Genomic DNA, 19271 nt, shown 5'->3' with positions numbered 1-19271 from the left:
GTCCACTCTACTATTCATTATGATCATGGCTGATCATCCAACTGTCCCCTTTTCTCCCCATATCCTTTGATCCCTTTTTCCCCAAATGCTATATCCAACTCCTTCTTGAAATCGTACAATATGTTGGCCTTGACAGCTTTCTGTGGTCGCAAATTCCACAGGTTCACCATTTTTTGCATGTGGAAATTTCTCTTCTTCTCAATTCTAAATAGTCTACCTTGTATCCTTAGGCTGTGATCCTTGGCATTTGATGCTTGACCCATCCACCACCCCGTTCCTTTCCACCCCATAACCCTATTGACTACCCCTGCATCTACCCTGTCTGGATCTGATGGAATTTTATAGATTTTTATGATTCTTCTGAACTTCAGGAAATATAATCCTAACTGATTCAACCTCTCCTCATACATCAGCCTGCCAAACTAGAATCAGTGTGGTGAACTTCTGTTGTTTTATCTCTACATCAAGAACATCTTTCTTCAGGTAAGGAGACCAAAACTGCACACAATATTCCAGGTGTAGTCTCACTAAGGCCCTGCAAACCTGCAGCAAGACATCCTTGCTCCTGTAATTGCACCTTCTTGCAATGTAGTCTAATATACCATTTATCTTCTTGATCACATGCTACACTTGCATGCTTAACTTCAGTGACTGATGTACAAGGACATCCAGGTCTTGTTGCATATTCACCTCTTTTAATGTGTAGCCATTTAGATAATAATCTGCCTGCCTGTTTTTGCTCGTGAACTGGATAACCTCACATCTATCCACATTACTCTGCATCTGCTATGCATTTGCCCATTCACTCACCTTGTCTAAATTATGTTGAAGCTTTTCTACATCCTCATTGCAGCTCACCCTCCCACTCAGCTTTGTGTCATATCAAAGTACTTGTTCAGTTTCTCTTCCACTATCTAGCTTGGAAGAAATTCTTTATCTTAAGAGTTGTTTTCTCCAAGATGTCCAGCTCTATGTTCAATTTGACCCATGCCTGGCAATACTATTTCTGCTCCTATTTCTTCCTAATGTGATTATTTATATTTCTTATTTTTTATGTGTTTGAATACTGCAGTATCACAATGCTACTACTGAGTACTGCTGTATTGCAAGCTCTTCCCCTGCTTTTGAGGTCAATACATAGGACTCCTGCCTTCTAAAATGAAAAATGGAAGTATTATGCATTTTTCACAGATGAATTCTACTAATCAGTTCTGAAATATACAATTCTTGTTTCCTTCACGGCTTTATTGAATGAATACTACTGACTGCACCTTTAACAATAATACCTATTTTCCCAAATGGTCTTACCAAATTACCACTCTTCACAGATCTAAGATGAATACCATTCCTTTCATTATTTTTCCCAGATGATCCCTCCTGCATGCAATTTAAGTAAATAGTGCCTCGCTTTACTATGATTAAACTAATGAATCTCCCACCTTTTCTGCAGGCTTCATATTCTCTTAACATTCTCCTTTCATTAGATTTTGCTTAGCTTCTTAAATGGCCCCTTTATCACTTTAATTCTGGCTTTGAAGTTTTCCCTGGTCGACAATCTCATTTTAACTTGCTTCTGTGGCTTTTTATTTCCCCTCCTATGACCATGCCCCATGATGCCTATTCAATATGGTAGTATTGCTTGATTGAAACTATGTACTTCATTTATTTCTAGCTCTTGTGGCTTTTAAACTGCACTATTTATGAAGTTCTCCCATTACTAACCACGGATTTCATGGAACTCTGACGTGTATTCACTCTCTGGCTGAACCTTGATTTTGGAGGGCTGGTGCAGAGCATTAGCAGCTGATGCATCACTAACAGTTTTGCTGTGACTAATACTCCAGGTCCATGGAATTTCTGCTGATGCATATCTCTTACAAGATTTAAAGTGCTCTTTACTATGCACTCTAAATGTAAATACTACCTCGCGAATCCTGCCACAAGTTTCTCTTTGAGAGAATTTGGCTTATGTTTAGCTTTTCAAACCATTAGTTGTCTGCATGAGCAGCCTTCCTGAAACTACATCCACAGAAACATTCAAACCTCCATCACTCCAAACATGTAAGAGGCACCTAAATGGAGGCTACACCACTTGCCATGATGTTGTCAAGTGAATTGTCACCACTATGCATTATAATTTTGATTTGCTGCCACCAGCCTTCACCTGGATCTACAGGCTTTCTTAGAGGAAGACCAGTTGGTAGTCCAATGAGGAAATGCTCTTGTCCTAACGATTTAGTTTATTGCATGTTAATGATTATGGAAAGATACATTAATATTATAAACACCATTACAGAGACTGAGGAAGACCCAGGTTGTTACATTTTAGTCCTTCAAGATCCTAATATGGTCTCTGACCCAAATCTTTATGATATCAACATAGTAGGTGTCTTAAGGCCACCCAAAAGACCATACAAAAGAAGAAAAGGAGTATACCTTTTGAAGACATGAACCTGCTCCACCGTTCAGAATGCTCTTGGCTGATCCAACACTCCTCATATTTAATTTTCTGGTCTTTCTCATAATCCTTGATTCCCCTGCTGATTAAGAATCTATCTCTCTCAGCCTTAAATACGCACAAGGACTCTTTCCACCACAGCCTTTTGTATGGCAAGGGGTTTCAAAGACTTCTTTTTCTATACAATAATCAGCATTACATTGTCACCATTAAACTAGTCTTTAATTCAGGATTTACTTTGAACTTCACCATCAGCTCTGGTGGGATTTGAATCCATGTCCTCAGAGCAGTAAACTGGACTCTGGCTTACTAGTCTCATAATGCTAATTATTACACCACTCCATGCAACCCTTCAAGCCCCACCCTACCACTTGCTCTTTAAGTAAATTACCTTCACATCTGTTGTTTAGAAGTGGTTAGAATCCATCATTAAGGATTACTTTAGAACTTAAAATGTTTCATCATATCCAACATGGATTTGCAAGGAGTGGATTCTGCCTAACAAACCGGATTGAATTTTGAGAAAGGGTGGCAAAGTCACCGAACAGGGAAATGACATTAAAGTTAATTATGTAGACCTTTAGACGAAACTTCGCCACAAGAGACTTCTCACTAAAGTTGAAGTCTATGATATTGAAGGCAAATTATTGACTTGGATTGGAAATTATCTGCACAGCAGGAAGAGGATAATAGAAGGAACAGGCAGACACTGAATTGACAGGATCTGACAAGTGATGCGTCACAAGGGTCTATGTTGAGGTCTTAACTACTGATTGTGTTCATTAACGACTTAGATGATGGAATAGAAAGCCTGACATCTAGCTTAGCTAATAGCACAGAGATAAATGTTGTTTTAAGCAGCATAGACAGAAACATAAAATTATAAAGGGATATCAGTTAATGAAGTAAACTTGCAAACTATGTGAAATGGATTTCAATATACGAAGATTGTAGGTATTTGCTAAGTACTGTGAAGTTTGAAACAGCACAGGTCCAGTGAAGGATGAGTTTCCAAGTGCAGAAATTATTAAAAGCTTGTGAGCAAGTACAGAAAATAATTTAAAAATGTTTAACAAAGTTTGACCTTTATATCTAGAGGGCTAGAATGCAAGCAGACAGAAGACAGACTTCAGCTTTACAAAGCCCTTGCTTCATAAGACTCGAAATGCACTGATCAGTTATGGACACTTGACCAATGATATATTGAGTTGAAAAGTGTAGCGCTGGAAAAACATAGCAGTTCAGGTAGCAACTGAGGAGCAGGAGAGTCAACATATCGTGCATAAGCCTTTTATCAGGAATGATATATTCAATGATATATTGACTGGGAGAAGAGCAGAGTAGCTTACCAGAATGAGACCTGAAATCCATAACATAACTTATGCGGAGGGCTTGCAGAAACTAGTATTATTATTTGAAATTTAGAATGTTAAGAGATTATTTGATGGAAGTACTTAAGATGAGACCTTGTAGTGCAGGTTCATAGCTCCTTGAAAGTGGAGTCACAGGGAGATAGGATAATGAAGAAGGTGTTTGATATGCTTTCCTTTATTGGTCAGAGTATTGAGTACAGGAGTTGGGAGGACATGTTGCGGCTGTGCAGGACATTGGTTAGACCACTGTTGGATTATTATGTGCAATTCTGGTCTCCTTCCTATCGGAAAGATGTTGTGAAACTTGAAAGGGTTCAGAAAAGATTTAGAAGGATGTTGCCAGGGTTGGAGGATTTGAGATATAGGGAGAGGGTGAACAGGCTGGGGCTGTTTTCCCTGGAGTATCGGAGGCTAAGGGGTGACCTCATTGAAGTTTACAAAATTATGAGGGGCATGGATAGGATAAATAGACAAAGTCTTTTCTCTGGGGTCAAGGAGTCAAGAACTGGAGGGCATTGGTTTAGGGTGAGAGGGGAAAGATATAAAAGAGACATAAAGAGTGACGTTTTCATGCAGAGGGTGGTACGTGTATGGAATGAGCTGCCAGAGGAAGTGGTGGAGGCTGGTACAATTGCAACATTTAAGAGGCATTTGGATGGGTACATGAATAGGAAGGGTTTGGAGGGATATGGGCCAAGTGCGGGCAGGTGGGACTAGATTGGGTTGGGATATCTGGTCGCCATGTACAGGTTGGACCGAAGGTCTGTTACCATGCTCTATGACTCTATGACGTCAATAGGAAAGAATGATCAGTCAGGAAATAAACTAACAAACTGGTTGGGAAGTATAGGACTGGAACATACCATAGTAATTGTAGCAAGGCTTTTTAGGAATGAACTTAGGAAATTTTTCTACAATAAAAGGATGGTAAATGTTTGGAATTCTCTTTTATAAGCAGTCATTCATGAATGATCATTTGTAAATTTTAAGTTTGAGACTTAATAGATTTAATAGAGACTTGATAGATTTTTTTATTAATCGAACTCATCAAAGAATATCATGCAAAGGTAGAATAAAAGGGAGAGTAGAAGATAAGGTTTGTGATGATTTGGAAGGCAGGAAAAATAAAGGTCTGAATTTTAACCTGCCAGATCAGTTGTCTCTTGGTGTGGAGAGTGTTTTAAGATCAGAACCAGCCAGTATATCAACAAATCCTGACTTCACATTTAGTGTAGATTTGACCAAAGCTAGGAATTCAGTGAGTATAAGAAATCTTAATCTGTTTCAAAAAGTTTAATTTTGTTTCTATTTCATACTATTGTAATTTACTGCTAGTTCTCAACATCATCCTGGCTTAAGCTTGGGGCTTTGCTAACTTTAAGCAGATAAATTTTGGCCATTAGTGCAACTTTGAACTCGTTTCTGGACTATTAATAGATTGCCGTGAACTGTTACTGAAAACAAAAGCAGGACACCAACAAATCATGCAATAATGCACATGACAACTTGATTTCCAGAAGATACTTCCTTTGAGAACAATCACAGCTAAAATAGTCATGAAAAATTAATTTAATTTTTACTCTTATGGGCTACTGATAGCTACTGATAGAAATACAATCAGACTATGGTTCCAAAGGTATATCCAAAAACTTGCAGGATAGAATCATTAAGTTTGAGTACAAAGCAATTGAAATCCACCATTTGTCGTCCACAAACACCAAGAGCTTTGGAAAGATACTATCAGACCCAAAGACAATGATTGGAACAAGACTGGATTTTTTTTTTGTTATTTGCTTCTCGAGATGCTCCAGAAAAATCTATTGTCCATTTGAATCAATCTACAGTAATGAAATAAGATGACAATTAAAATTTATTGAGGAGACTTTTAAAAGCAAAATGACGTATTCACTGTTGGATTACAAGGCCAAGTTGCTGAGAAACTCATAGGATATTGCAAAGTATTGAAAACTTCACAGGCAAAGATGAAAAACTGAGTTGGCAAACATGCAATAACTATAATGTTCCAAACAGAAGACCAAGTGTTCTTATGTTTTCAAGGTGAACCTCTGAGATCAAAATTCAGTGATCCATACAAGCGATTTAACCGGTAAATACCCCAAACTCTCCAGACAGAGGACTGGTTCTATCACATAAACATGTTACAGCAACACCGTCATAGAGAAAGAAAACAAGAAAGTGTATGTATGTCAGATGATAAGAATAGGGGAGGATGACAGAGACACAGTGAGGTAGGAGAGATAGATAGTTCACAAAGCAAACTTCCCACAACCTGACCAGCCAACACTGGAATATTGGGACAGTTACACACTGAATTTCCATACTTCGAAGAAAAGCAATGGAACAATATAGTAATGCTATTTCAGAAATTTAAAGAACTCTGTAGAAATATACCAGGGCATACTGCACCCCAGAATCACAGAAGAGCTAATATACAGATGGGGCCATTCAGCCCATCAGATCTGCACCAGCAATCCAATGAACATCATGACGTATTTCCTTGCTTCTGCCTGTCCCCCATGCCCTTGCATGTAATTTTTTTTTAAATAGCCATCTAATCTCCTCTTGAATGTCTCAACTGAACTTGCTTCCACTATATTTCCTCATGGTTCATTCTGGACCCATCGGTCATCTAAAAACATAGTTCACATCACATTTATTTTAGTTGAAAATCACTTTAAACCTGTGCTTTCTCATTTTTGATCCTTTTTATAATAGCAATAGTTTCTCTCTATCTATCCTATGCAGCCTACACATAACTTTGGTAATTTCGATCAGATCTCCTCTTAGCTGCCTTCTCTCTATGGATAGCAGTCACAAACTCTCCAGTCTATTCTCATAACTATAGTGACTCATCGCTGGAAACATCCTCCTTCTTCATTTTCCCCAATGTATTTACATCCTCTCTGCAGAGTGGTGTTCAGAACAGTACACAGTAATTTAGGTGAGGTCTGAAAAATATCATGAAAACAAAGTGCTGGAGAAATCTTGCAGGTCTGTGGAGAGAAAAACATAGTTAACATTTCAAGTCCAGTGACCCTTCTTCAGACATTTCTGAAATGTTAACTCTGTTTCTGCTGAGTTTCTCCAGCACTTTCAGTTTTTGTTTCAGATTTCCAGCATCTGCAGTTCTTTTGTTTTATTTATCTAAAAAGTGTCTTGTACAAGTTCATCATAACCTCCCTGCTGTGCCACTATTGATAGAGCCCAGATTACTGTAAGCTTTATTAACTGCTCATTCCACCTGGCCTGCTACTTTCAATGATCTGTGTTCATATATACCAAAGCCCTTCAACTTATGCACAACTTTTAGAATTGTATATCTCATTTTATGTTGTGAGCCCATGTTATTCCTACCTCTCATTTTTCTGTATTGAACTTTATTTGTCATCTATCTGCCCACTCTATCAATCTGTCTGTCCTTTTGAGGTTCTACACGGTCCTGATTAGGTTCTCTACAGTGTGGAAACTGCCCTTTGGCCCAACACCAACCCTCTAAAGAGTAACCCACCCAGACCTATTTCCTTCTGGCTAATGCACCTAACACTATGGGCACTATTCAGTATGGCCAATTCACCTGCCCTGCACATCTTTGGACTGTGGGAAAAAAACCCACGCAGACACGGGGAGAATGTGCAAACTCCACACAGACAGTCACCCAAGTCTGGAATCCAACCTGGAAATCTGGTGCTGTGAGGCAGCAGTGCTGACCACTAAGCCACCATGCCATCCTCTTCATAGTTTACAACACTTTCGTATTTTGTATCAAATACACTCTTTGAGAATATCCACCATACACCAAGACCTAGACCACTAATATATATCAAGACAAAGAAGTGTGCCAATACCAAGCCCCAGGAAATACCACTGCAAACTAACCCGAGCCAGAAAACTTTCCTTTGACCATTGCTTAGTCAACTTGACCAACTCAGCCAATTTTATACCACTGTCCCTTTTATTCCATGAACTATCATTCTCCATAACTTTGTTGTATGGCAGTGCATTAGGTGTGTTTTGAAAAGCCATGTATACCACATCAACAACATTAACCTCGTTGCCTCCTTCATAAAGCTTCACATTTCTCCTTTAAAAATATATGCTGGCTCTTTCTAATCAACCCACGTTTTCTCACGTCACTATTAATTCTCTCTTGAATAAGAATTTCTTGAAGCTTCCCCTTCGATGAATTTAAACTGAATGGTTTGAAATTACTGAGTGTATCCTTACAAGCATCTTTGAACAAAGTCATCATGTTTGCAAGTTTCCATTTTCTGGTACGTTCTTTAAGTTGAGGGAAGAGTGAAAGATTATAGCCAGTGCTACTGTATTTTCAACCCTCATTTCCTTCAATATCCTTGGAACCTGTCTTTGATCTGCACTTGTCTCTGTTGTCATTCACTGGTTCTATTTCAAATACCTCCCTCCCCTTTCTTGACCTCTCCGTTTCCATCTCCGGTGACAGCTTACGGACTGGCATTTACGATAAACCCACAGATTCCCACAACTATCTGGACTGCACCTCCTCCTATCCTGTTCCCTACAAAAACTCCATCCTGTTTTCCCAATTCCTCCATCTACTCTGATGAGAAGTTCCACTCCTAAGCATCCCAGATGTCGTCCAATTTTGAACAATGTGCTTTTACCCCCTGTCATCCAGACAGCCCTCCACTGCACCTCCTCCATTCCCTGCTCCACAGTTCAAACCCCCCCCCCCCCGAACATAATAAATGTAGGGTGCCCTCGTCCTCACTTTCCTCCCACCAGTCTTCACATCCAACGTATCATCCTCAAGCACTTCAGCCAACTCCAACTGGATTCACCACCAAGAATGTCTTCCCCTCCCCACCACTGTCTGCCATCCACAAGGATTATTCCCTTTCGCCAATCCTTGGTTCATACCACTCTGCGCACCAACACACTCTGCTCCCCCGCACCTCCCCCCCCCCAGCACCAACCCCCAGAATCCCCAGGTACTTTCCCCTGCAATCGTAAAAGATACACAACCTGCTGGCACACCACCTCCCTCACCTCCATCAAGGGTCCCAAACAGTCCTTCCAGGTCAATCAGAGATTTGCCTGCAGCTCTTCCAAGCCAGTTTACTGCATCTGGTGCTCCCAGTGTGGTATTCTCTACATCGGTGAGACCAAACGGAATGTTTCGCTGAGCATGTGAGCCGGGCTCAATAGGGCTAGCCTGACCTCCCAGTCACTAGCCATTTCAATTCCCCTTCCCACTCCCTCTCCAACATGTCTACCTTTGACCTCCTCCATTTCTCCAGCAAATCAGACCGCAAATTGGAAGAACAACACCTATCTTCCACCTGGGCAGCCTATAGCCCAGAGGACTCAACATTGAGTTTTCCAATTTCAAATAACCTTCCCACCAAGCCCCCAACACCCTTTCCTGCCCCACTTCCTCCCTTCCATTCCTCCTACTAATCCTTGCAGCTGCCAACTGGATTCGTTCTCCCCACTGACCACCCAGGTCTTAACCATCACCTGTCACAACATCACCATTCCTTGCCGCGCCCCCCCTCAACCTTTATCTGCAGCTCCCCTAACCCCATCGCCACTCCTGAAGAAGAATTATATCCAAAACGTTGACTTGTTCAGCTCCTAATACTGCTTGCCTTGCTGTGTTCCTCCAGCCTCCTGCTTGCCTACGTCCTCAGCATAGCAGCATAGAATCAGTAATGCAGCTGTCTTATGGACCTCAGAGGAACAGCAAGGATAGTACCATCAGAAGCATGGACCTTCTGCTCAGCCCCTGTGACTCCATTGCGCCAAAGGGACAAATCTTGGATTCTGAAGTTCCAGAGCTGAAAATGTGTTGCTGGAAAAGCGCAGCAGGTCAGGCATCATCCAAGGAGCTGGAGGATCGATGTTTCAGGCATGAGCCCTTCTTCAGCAATGTAGTCTGGAGTCCGTGCGGGGTCAGTCGGTTCCGTAGGCAGGTGCTGAGGAAGGAGATGTGGCTGTGGTAGCGAGTCTGTTTAAGAACGTGGCTGAAGAGCTTCTGGACAGAGGAGATGACCTGGGGGGTGCAGTGAGAGAGGGACTCACTGAGATCCTTGTAGAGGGAGGAAGAGAGCTTCTTCAAGGAAGGCATTTTTTCCCTTCTGAAGTTCCAGTACCTTAGGATGCTCAGATTTCCTTGCCAGGTGGTTGCTGACATTTGTAACCTTCTTGAAGTAGACACCGTGCCATGCGTCAACATCGCATTTAATTTCATTATTGCCTTCAGCTGTTTCTGAAATTTTCTGGAGGTATATCTAGTCTCACAATATTAATCACGATGGAAACCTGCCAACCCTAGTTGGAAATGCTGAGGTAACATGAAACATAGACGAAACACAAGCTGTGCGCAAGTACATTTCCCAGGTCATAAATGCCATATTTGCCAAGGATGTCTTTTGTAAGGATAGCACAGTGGCTCAGTGGTTAGCACTGCTGCCTCACAGCATGAGGGACCCAGGTTCAATTCCACTCTTGAGCAACTGCCTGTGTGGAGTTTACACATTCTTCCCATATCTGCCCAGGTTTCGTCCCACAATCCAAAGGTGTACACGTTAAGTGGATTGACCATGTTAAATTGCCTGTAGTGTTCAGGGATGTGCAGGATAGGTAGATGAGCCAGAGGAAATGCAGGGTTACAGGGATATGGGAGAGGGGAGTGTCTGGGTGGGATGTTCATCATTGTGGACTCAATGGGCTGAATGGCTTGCTTGCCCACTGTAGGGATTCTCTATGTAGGGGGTGTATAGTGGAGAGGCTTTGGGGATTCCAGAGCTGGGTTATTCCTGACTGAATTGCCAGCCGCCGACCTGCCGTTTGCTCTGCTGTAAAGACCACTCTTGAATTTGAAGGATTTAATCAAGGAAAATTTTTATTCAAGCAAGTGCAAGGGTGAAATTCTTTTATGCAAAGAATTTCTCAAAGATAAAGAGTTTGCAGTTAGTTTCACTGCAAGGTTTGATGACAGACATTAATCAATTATTATTTTCAATATTTATATCACACATTGGATTCATAATCTATTAATGATCAGAGAAATACATGCTTGGCAGATTTTCCTGCTGCTTCTACTTTTTAGCTTTTAGATCAGCTGGTCTCTAGTTATTCAAGCAACTTGCCTACATTCAACTATTCTGATCTTCCAACACTGTGCAGCAAGAATAACATGTTATACAGGCTGTGTAGATGGTTAGCACTCCCTAGAATCACATAAAGTATGCCTAGAAGGAGTTACCATTGCTTCTGTGCCTTCTCTAAGATTATTAATGCATTTTCTGATATAAACCTTAATCAGGTCAACCCCCAATTGAGCCACTTGTAGCCAAAGTATTGATACGCCAAGTTAAGTTTCTGGTTAGTGATACCCCCCAGGATCTTGATGTTGGGAGTTTTCTTTATAGTAATGTAGTTCAATGTTAATACTAGATGGTTAACATCTCTCTTGGGCATGTTGGCCATTGCCTGACACTTACGAGATGGGAACGTATTGTAATCAGATGCTGTTTCCTTCAGACTCAGTTGGTTGAAGACACCCGCGTCAGCCCAGGAGTCTGGGCTGCGCTTTTCGCCCCAATCTTGAAAGTTGTCTTGGTTTTGCTGCTTATAGATGTGGAGAAAGTGAGGACTGCAGATGCTGGAGAGTCAGAGTCAAAAAGTTTGGAGCTGGAAAAGCACAGCAGGTCAGGCAGCATCCGAGGAGCAGGAGGGTCAACATTTCAGGCATAAGCCCTTCATCAGGAATGCTTATGGATATGCACAACTCTAGTATCTGAAGAGTCACATCATCAGCAAACAGCCCAAATTCTATTCTTATGATGGAGGAAACATCATTAACAAGGCGGCTGAAAATAGCTGGATATAAAACACTACCTTGAGGAACTCCTCCAGTACTGACCAGGGGCTGAGTTGATTAGCCTTCAACATCATAATTATGTTTTTTGTGTTTGGTATAAATCCATCCAGTGCAAGTTCTGATTTCCTTTGATTTAATTTCTCATGGGTTCTTCGATGCCATATTTGGTCAGGTGTTACCTTGATGTTGTGCAGTCATTCTCACTTCACCTCTTGAGTTCAGTTCTTTTGTCCATGTTTGCACTAAGACTGATGCGATCAGAAAAGGAATGGCCCTTGTGGACACCAAAGTGAAATCCAGTGACTGGGTTCTTTCTCTGTGTGTGTGCTTGATCGCATTGTTTTTGACACCTTCCAATCACTTTGCTGATGACGAAGATTAGAATGATAGGCAACAATTAGCTAGTTTGGATTGACCTGTGTTTTGTGGACATATTTGGACAGTTTTCCATATTTTCAAGACAATGCCAGTGTTCTAGTAATGCTGAGGCAGATTGGTTAGGGATACAGCTAATTCTTCATATTAGTGCTCGAATATCATCGATGTTCATCACCTTTGCAATATCCAGTTCCTTAAGTCAGTTCTTCATATCATCTGGTGTGAATCAATTTAGTTGAAGATTGGCATTTTTGATGCTTGGGACCTCAGAATGAGTGTTGAGATTCAACACTCTGCAGTTCTGTCTGAAGGTTGTTGCAGATACTTCAACCATGTCTTTTGTGTGAATGTGATGAGTTGCTCCATTATTGAGGATGGGAATATTTGTGAAACCTCCTCCTCAGGTTGATTGTTTAATTGTCCACCACCACTCATAATTAAATGTGAGTGTCTGATTGGACAGATAGAAAGGCAAGGATAGTGGGATAGCTTTAATAGTAAGGGTTGGAATAAGAAAAACAGTAAGAAATGATCTTGAATCAGAAGACATAGAATGCATATGAGTGAAGATAAGAAATAAGAGGCCAAGAAGACTTTAATAGGAGTAGTCTGTAGACCCCTGAGCAATAGCTAGATGGTGAGATAGAGAAAACATCAGGAGATAATGAGGGCATGTAACAAAGGCAGTATGTTAATCGTGGGTGACTTTCTTAAAGTAGATTGGGACAGTCAGATTGACAGATGGAGCTATGAGGATGAATTCATAGAGTGCATTGAGAACAGTTTCCTAATGCAATATGTTGTGGATCCAACCAGGCATCGTACTGTTTCAAGTCTGGTGATATGATGATGCAAGCTGAACACAGGACCTCAGAGTAAAATTTCTCCTCCAAAGCAGTGACCAGAACAAGGTGGAATGTAACATGAGACAGAGCAATTTGAGTTGTAAATAATTGTGCTAAGCTTAAGTAAGGATAATTGCAAAGGAATGATGGCAGTGCTGGCCAAGGCAACATGGGAAAGGAGTTTGGCAGCAAAACCAGTTGAGGACAAATGGTAGATATTTAAGAAAAATAATTAATGGTTCACAACAAAAACCTATTCCACTGAGGAAGAAGGACTCAAAGAAGGGGATCTTGCTAACTGTGGTTAACAAGTGAAGTTCAGGACAGCATTAGGCTGGAAGAAATAACATATAATGTGACATGCCAGAGGACTGGGAAAGTTGTAAAAACCACAAAGATGACCACAAAGTAATAAAGAGGGAGAAAATAAACTTTGAGGGTAACCTTGAAAGTAATGTCAAGAAAGACAACAAGAGCTGCTTTGAGTTTATGAAAAGGAAGAGAGAAGCCCAAATGAACATAGACCCATTACGGAGTGGAGCTGGGGAAATCATAATGGGGAACCATGAAATGGCAGATGAGTTGAACAAATACTTTGCATCAATCTTCACAGTGGAAGATACAAATAACATTCCAAACTTATTAAATATTCAAGGGGCAGAGGTGGAACTGCTATGATATATCATCACAGCTGTCTGCTGTAAATAGTTAGGAATGCTGGAGATTAAGGCATGTGCCATAGCCGAGTTGAAAAGCTACTAGAAATCCTGTTGCTCCAGTATCTGGATCCCTGATGCATTGCCAGACTCTTGCACTGTCAGTGGGTCAGAAATAACCGAAGGGAAAGGGAAACTGTGGTGCAATGGCACAAGTAAAGGAGTAACAGATGGGTCTAGAGGAGCTGTAAATGGGAATTGCAAAATTGTTAAAAAAAACTTAACATTTTGTAAAAGCCCTGCAGTCTCTTTAATGTTTTTTGGAGAATAAAGAAAAGTACAAGTGAAAATGGCAAAAGCTGACAATACTACCTAAAAGTACTGGAAAAGCAAACATCAGCACTGTGAAAAGGAGATGGATTCTGATATTGCAGTTGCATATTCTTCTAAAATCTTGCTAAAATACCTGTTTCACTCAGTCTTCAATCCAATGAGAGGTATGCACCAATGCATCAGTCTTTTTCCGAAATGCAGACCTGCCTGTTGATCTTTCCACACTTCTTTTTTTTATTAAGAATTTAAGAGTAATGCTTGATCTAACTGTATATGTGTTTGACCTGTATGACGCCGTAATTAATAGACATTGTTCTAATCAGACTGTTTAGAGATATTACTACAAACCTTTGGAGCAGGTAGATCTGGGCCTCTGGCTCAGAGGTAGAGACACTACCACTGCATCATAAGAACCCAAGCTCATAATTAGTATTCTATTTTCTAACCAACCTGTTCAGAGATGTTATTATAGATCTCTGGAGCAATTGGGAATTGACCTCAGCTTCCTGGTCCAGTGTTAAAATCGCTACCACTGTGCCACAAGAGGACCAAGCTATTCTTAAGGAACATTGAGTAATTGACTACATCTGAAGGGAGTTGAACAGAAAGTCAAAATAAGTTATTGTTGTGCAGATAACATCTCATCAGATCAACACTAGAATGGACACCTGGCTTCAAAAAGAACATGGATCCATCAGAAACAACAAGTAATTCAGAATGTTTGACGATTTGAATCACACAGAAAGTCCAAAGCTGAGAAAAAGATGATTGAGGAAAGACTCAAATCGATCTTTAAATAAGAAAGACATAAATTAATAGGACTGAAAAATTGAAATTGACAAGATTCAAGCAAGATTTTTAATTGGAGGAAATTCCCATCCACAGGACAATGTTTAAGTGAAATACACTGAGTATGTTGTTGCTTCTTTTCCTTTGAAGATGAACCCGGTTTAATATGTGCTGGGAAGGGGATTGGGACTTACGGATATTAACATTGCAGGATTTCTTTTCGGGGAATCCAATTCCTGACTTGGATATATATTCACACTTAAATTTAGACCAGCCTCAGAACCTCAGCTGTCTCTAATCGAGGGCACATTTCCTTGATTTTCAGAAATTTAAAATCCATAGTTGCATACTTGAGACTGAGTGATCTAGTTCTAAAGCCATATCAACCTGAGTAAATGTGGTCTGGTACGATTTGTAATAGGAAATGAATTGAATCTATAGTTTTTACAATGGCAATAACACAAAGATATCAAATGCTGAAGGCTGAGCTTTGAAATATATCAAAATGGCTAGAAATAGGTCCAGCACACAGTAGCACAAATCCTAATGTGGGAGGTTTGTCGGTAATAAGGGTGCAAGTGGAATGCCCATAGGCGTTTTACTCATGCGTGAGGAATAAGAGAATGATCAGGGAGAAGGTAGGGCCAATAAAGGAATAGCGTAGGGAACTTGTGCGTGGAGTCTGAGCAGATAGGGGAAGCCCTAAATGAGCTTTTTATTTCGATTTTCACTAAGGAAGGGGACTTTGCTGTGAATGAGAAGTTTGTGGAGCTAGAATATAGGCTTGACCAGAACAAGGTTGATTTAAGTTGCTATGCTCAAAATTTTGGCAAACATTAAGATTGATAAGTCTCCAGGGAAAGACCAGATTTATCCTAGGCTGCTCCAGGAAGCAGGAAAGGAGGTTGCTAAGCCATTGGCAAAGATCTTTGCCTCCTCACTCTCCACGGGAGTCGTACCGGAGGCTTGGAAGGAGGTGAATGTTGTTCCTCTTTTCAAGAATGGTAGTAGGGAAATCCTTGGCAATTACAGACCAATCTTACATCTGTGGTCAGCAAAATTTTGGAAAGAATTCTGGAAGGATAGGATTTATGACTATTTGGAAAAGCACAGCATGATTAAAGGCAGTCAACATGGCTTTGTGAGGGACAGGCCATGCCTCACAAATCTTATTGAGTTCATTGAGGAGGTGACAAGATAGGTCGACAAAGGTCGAGCAGTGGATGTGATGTATATGGACTTCAGCAAGGCACTTGATAAGGTTCTCCTTGGTAGGCTCATTCATAAAATCATGAGGTATGGGATAAAGGGAGATTTGACTATCTGGATTCAGAATTGGATGGCTGACAGAAGGCAGAGAGTGGTTGTAGATGGAAAGTCTTCTGCCTGGAGGTCAGTGTTGAGTGAGGTCCAGCAGGGCTCTGTTCTTGGGCCTCTGCTCTTTGTAGTTTTATAAATGGCTGGATGAGGAGGTTGAGGGGTGGGTTAGTAAATTTGCAGATGACACAAAGGTTGGAGATGCCATGGGTGGTATTGAGGGATTTTGCAGGCTGCAGCGTGCCATTGACAAGATGCAGAGCTGGGCTGAGAAATGGCAAATGGAGTTCAACCTGGATAAATGCGAAGTGATGAATTTTGGAAGATTGAACCCGCATGCTGAATATAGGATTAAAGACAGGATTCTTGGCAGTGTGGAGGAACAGAGGGATCTTGGTGTTCAAGTACATAGATCCCTCAAAGTTGCCACCTAAGTGGATAGAGTTGTTAAGAAAGCATATGGTGTTTTGGCTTTCATTAACAGGGAGATCGAGTTTAAGAGCAGTGAGGTTTTGCTACAGTTGTACAAGTCCCTGGTGAGACACTTGGAATATTATGTCCAGCTCTGGTCGCCCTACTATAGGAAAAACACAGAGGCTTTGGAGAGGGTGCAAAGAAGGCTTACCAGGATGCTGTCTGGACTGGAGGGCTTGTCTTATGAAGAGACTTAGCTTGGATTTTTCTCTCTGGAAAGAAGGAGGAAGAGAGGTGACCTGATCAAGGTGTACAAGATAATGAGAGAAATATATATAGTCAATAGCCAGAGACTTTTCCCCAGGGTAGGACTGACTGGCACGGAGGGCCATAGTTTTAAGATATTAGGAGAAAGGTACATTAGAGGAAGGTTCTTTACGCAGAGTTGTGAATGCATGGAATGCATTGCCAGCTGTGGTGGTGGAAGCAGAGTCATTAGGGACATTTAATTGACTGCTAGACATGCTCATGGATAGCTGTGAGTTGAGGGGTGCGTAGTTTAAGTTATTTTATTTTACATTAGTATTAATCCTCGACACAACATCGTGCGCCAAAGGGCCTGTTCTGTAGTGTACCTTTCTATGTTCTATGTAAGTGGATACCATTCTGTTTGAGCACGCTAATCAGACGTACTTCAGCGATCTTTAATGAGCTGCTGATGGATTGAATAGGAGATGACTGGATTGGAAATCGAGCTATCGCATTGTTTGGACTATGGCCATATTTGTGCAGGTACTGAGGATTTATTTCCCATTTTTCGAGCAGATGACTATGTTTGCTGTGTTGGGAAATGGGCTGAGAAGGCTGCTCTTTTGTGCGATCATTCAGTTTCACATTCTCACAGCTACATTCTGGCGCCAGTGCATCACCAGCTGGCAGGAAATTGGGGGGTAGAGGGATTAATTGTGTGTTATACTTGATACATTCAGAGGACATTTGGACATTTGCATAACAACCCTTGGTGAAAAGCTGTCTCTTTAGGCTCAGAATTCTTGTAGCTGCCAGAATTCTGAACTTTCTGTGAATTTACCTGATATCAACCTGTTGTTTAAGGCTTTACTCAAGCTAATTTCTTTAATTTTTCACAATTATTTGTTGGTAACGAAGAAAACGGAACCTGGTTATGTTATTGATACTGGCCTTGGAGATAATTAAGCACAGTTCATATCAGTCTTAGCATCCTAGATTGGCAGATGCTGTCACTGAGCTTTAATTTCAGTTGTGAGTCAATACTGAACAATACCATTCACAACTCATCCAAACATACAAATTAGACCTTTGAAATTGCTCTACCATTCAGTACGATCATGACTAATTTGATTTTAAGGAGGAGAAAGTGGGAACTGCAGATGCTGGAGATCAGAGTCAAGAGTGTGTTGCTGGAAAAGCACAAGAGGTCAGGCAGCATCCGAGGAGCAGGAGAATCAACGTTTTGGCATAAGCCCTTCATCAGGAATGACACTTGTGGGCCAGGGCTGAGAGATAAATGGGAGGAGGATGGGATGGGTAGCTGAGAAAGCAATAGGTGGATGAAGATGAGGGAGAAGGTGATAGGTCAGATGGGGAGTGATGGACAGGTCCGGAAGGCGGTGCCAAATTGGAGGCTTGGGACTGGGATAATGAGGGGGGAGGGGAAATGAGAAAGCTGTTGAAATCCACACTTATCCCGTGTGGTTGCAGAGTCCCGAGGCGGAATATGAGGCGTTCTTCCTCAAGGCGTTGGGTGGTGGAGGAGACCTAGGACCTGCATGTTCTTGACAGAGTTGGGAGTCGGGGGAGGGGGGGGGCGAAGGGGGAGGTGGTGGAGCAGTGTTGACCTGTTCAGGCATGGGGCCGTGGTGTTGGTGAGTGCAGGCGTCCCAGAGAGATGTTCTCTGAAGTGATCCGCAAAGAGGCTTCCTGTCTCCCCAGTGTAGAGGAGACCATACCGGGTGTAACAGATGCAGTAAATGACATTGGTAGTGGTACAAGTAAATTCCTGATGGATGTAGAAGGATCCCTTTGGGGCCTTAGACAGAGGTGAGGGGAGTGGTTTGGGTGCTGGTTTTGCACTTCCTGCGGTGGCAGGGAAAGATGCCAGGAGTGGGGTGTGGACCTGACGAGGGAGTCGTGGAGGGAATGGTCCTTCTGGAACGCTGATAGGGGTAGGGAGGAAAATATACCTTTGGTGATGGGGTCCGTTTGGAGGTAGCGGAAGTGGCAGAGGATGATGTGATGTATGCGGAGGTTGGTGAGGTGGAAGGTGAGGACCGGGGGGGGGTGATTTCTGTCCTTATTACGTTGGGAAGGGTGGGGTTCAAGGGCAATGGTGCATGAAGTGGAGGAGATGTGCTGGAGGGCATCGTCAACCATGTGGGAAGGGAATTTGCGTCGTGGAAGGAGGAGGCCATCTGGGACTTTCTGAGGTGGAATTGGTCATCCTGGGAACAGTTGCCACGTAGGCAGAGGAACTGGGAATGAATTCCCATTCCCTGTACACCTCAGTAATCTTTCAATGCTTTTCTAATTAAGAACCCATTTACATCTGCTTCAAAATATTCAAATTTCTATATATTCTGCATTTAAAGGAAGATAACTCCAAAGATTCTTAACCCTCCAAAAGAAAAATGAATTCTCACTAACTCGTCTTAAATAGGCAATATGTCGATCATAAACAGTGAGCCATAGTTCTCGAGTCTCCCATCATTCTTTCCATGTGTTACCTGTCAAGATATCTCAGCATCATATATGTTTAGGGTAGGTGATTGCCTACTGCTATTATCA

The 19271-nt window shown here is 41.6% G+C and overlaps 1 protein-coding gene across 11 annotated transcripts in view; it reads left to right on the top strand.

Moving 5' to 3' along the window:
* The window catches only part of nlgn3a (neuroligin 3a), a 252762-nt gene that overhangs the window by 192499 nt on the left and 40992 nt on the right, over positions 1-19271 (top strand). The gene's annotated exons all lie outside the window — the stretch shown is intronic.

This window comes from Hemiscyllium ocellatum, chromosome 11 (genome assembly GCF_020745735.1).
Source record: "Hemiscyllium ocellatum isolate sHemOce1 chromosome 11, sHemOce1.pat.X.cur, whole genome shotgun sequence".
In the NCBI taxonomy this organism is placed as follows: Eukaryota; Metazoa; Chordata; class Chondrichthyes; order Orectolobiformes; family Hemiscylliidae; genus Hemiscyllium; species Hemiscyllium ocellatum.
Note: the sequence above shows the minus strand (reverse complement) of the source record. Positions and strands in the feature narration are given on the sequence as shown.